Source organism: Arabidopsis lyrata, assembly GCF_000004255.2.
Source record: "Arabidopsis lyrata subsp. lyrata unplaced genomic scaffold ARALYscaffold_319, whole genome shotgun sequence".
Taxonomy (NCBI): Eukaryota; Viridiplantae; Streptophyta; class Magnoliopsida; order Brassicales; family Brassicaceae; genus Arabidopsis; species Arabidopsis lyrata.
This window is the reverse complement of record NW_003302328.1, coordinates 7,120-9,767: the sequence shown is the minus strand read 5'-3', so window position 1 is coordinate 9,767 and position 2,648 is coordinate 7,120. Positions and strand designations below refer to the sequence as shown.

Below are 2,648 nucleotides of genomic sequence, written 5' to 3'. Positions count from 1 at the left end.
CATAATCTATGTACCAAGGGTTCTCACGATCTCGGACACACCATAGATATATGCGTATGTAACTCTTCTCCTTTGTTTCGTTTTTGTGTAGCTTCAATCGATTTAGGGTTCTCAGTTTTTTTGGGACCAGTACGGAGAAAATTGCAGAAAAACTGGGCTGGGGCTTGGTGGAAACGATTTGCCTCTTTTATGCATCTCTTCTACTGTTCTAGCTAATTAAATATGGTTTTTTTTTTCTACGATTTCAGAACCTGCAACTTTTGGATGCAATTCTCCTCTCCTTATGTAAACGTTTATTGCTTCTTCTCTTAGTTCCTATGCCAATTAATTCTGGGTAACTGTAATTGCGGAGAACAAAACTCTAAAAGAACAAATCACGGCTTAAATTTCGTGGTTATTAAATAACCTGTTGTGATTTTATGCTTTTCGTCTTTACCTTAATGATGAAAAGGACTTCTCATTCTATGCGACAATGAATTTAACTTATGGAGCTTAATTTACTAATAGGAACAGATCCATCAATACATAAACTTTAAACTTACAATCCAAATTCTGAATTTTTTTAAATACATATGTTGAAAACCAAAGCATTCAGGTCTTTTATATCTCTGTTTCACTTCCACAAATATATTATTTTTCTTTTAAATTATGCTTATCTATGTAACTTTAAGATAGCTCTTAAGAAGGAAACCTGTAACCTTCACTAAGTCTCTGTGAATATACATCTCTCTCTTTAGTTTAACATGCGTCACATAACTAATTGCATGTCTAAGTATAATATTGAAAGACAAATGCTTCTTCATTTACTTCTTCAAATGCCATCTTTATGATTCACGTAGAAGCTCATCACCTATATCCTACAACACTGATTTCTATGATTCATCTTATGCTTCTCGTTCCTTTAAAATGAATGTTTTCAAGCCTTATATTGATCTTTTCTTCAGCATATTGTGTTGTCTATATGCCATTTCAGTTCTTATATTTTTTTCAGTTAGTTTTGTTGGTTATTTAAGTTTCAGTCATTGCGTTTGCATTAAAGGAATATTCATTTCCCTAATTGTTAATTGTTTATACCCAATTGGATCTTACATGGCCATCTTAGAAGATGAAATTCTTAAACAATGTGAAACTATAGAAATATTTTTACCAATGTAAACAAATATTTTAATCTTCACGGTGCACATACAATAGTTTGATTTGTAACTCTCACCTCTTCAATTTTGTCATTGTGAAGATTATAGGTTTATTATTTAGGGTACTTTCAGTTACAGCATTTGCATTAATGACATATTAGAAGGAACTTGTTGAGTTTATTTTTTGTTGTTTATTATTAAACGATTCACTCTACTTTAATTTGTTCCTTCTTTCGGTTCAGAAATGCGGTTGAGCGTTTGAGCCTTAATTTCATCAACGAATGTACTAAGCCTGGTCGGGAGCTATTTCTTTAACATACACATAGTCTAACTACCTAGTAAAACATCTATATATCTAATATATCAACACAGATTAACGTTTATATGCTTTGTTTGCCATGTGCTCTGCCCCGCTAACACTCTTTTACATTTTCATGTGATTGTACCATAATTGGATTTTTGTGGAAATTGTTTCCCATATCTCTTATTGATCTATTTATTTCAATACTTTTGTGTGTGTGTGTCATGAGTAGTTCAAGTATTGTACGATCTATTTAGTTCACAATTTATATAAATGTAGAGACACACATACGTGTCTTTTTTATTTTTAGTAATGAGTTCTAGGTTTTTGTCTCTTATCAATCTTCTTCATCTAAGTCAATTGTAAATTTTCTTTCATTAATTAATTAATCTGTGTCATGTTTTCTCTCTTTTTACATTAATTAATGTGTATCATGTTTTCTCTCTTTCTTTTAGCATGCTCAAGACAGTAGTGAACAGTACTACAAAAACAGTTTGGCTCCATTAACGTCAATAATAAACTTTCCCATATCTATTATTTATCTATTTATTTATCTCACGATTTTCATATATGTAGAGACATAATAGGTCTCTCTTTTTTTTTCTCCCTGGATAGAGTAATGTAATATGAGAGAGAGATTATAGCTTTTCGGAAATACTGTAGCTGGCTGAGATCCACTTTATCTTGAATCCAGGTGTGAAGATGATGATTTAATCTATTCATGGGACTCTGAAGTCTTTCACTTTAAATTTTATTTTTCTCTTAAACTTTTAGAAAAACCTCAAATTAAATAAATAAAACATTAGAATAATCTTAATATAATTATATACTGGATCACAAAAACTAAATATAATGATACATATATTAAAAATATCCAACGTAAACAATGGAGATGAATCTTTTCAATTTCATTCCCTTGTTTTGCGATGATTAGAATTGATATTTTTAACTTTTGTTATAGCCATCAAAACTTTTATTTTACATATGTGAATTCAAAATTAAAGACGAAATAGGTATAATCTAGTATGGTGTTAGGAAAATGTTTTTTTGAGAAAAAAATTAGAATCTTTCTTAAAATGATGTTTTCATTGATTTCAACCCATATATTGTAACAAAACAATAAATACATGAATATAATATAAGAGGATGATACAATGATTACTTATAAGAAGATAATGTTGACAAAAAAAAAAAAAAAAATCTAAAATAGACAA

General features: G+C 29.6%; 1 long non-coding RNA gene across 1 annotated transcript; it reads left to right on the top strand.

Moving 5' to 3' along the window:
• Window positions 1–424, top strand: LOC110225684. Its single transcript, XR_002329905.1, has 2 exons — window positions 1–54; window positions 249–424. It is a non-coding gene; the product is annotated as an uncharacterized LOC110225684 (long non-coding RNA).
• The last annotated feature ends 2,224 nt before the right edge of the window (window positions 425–2,648 follow it).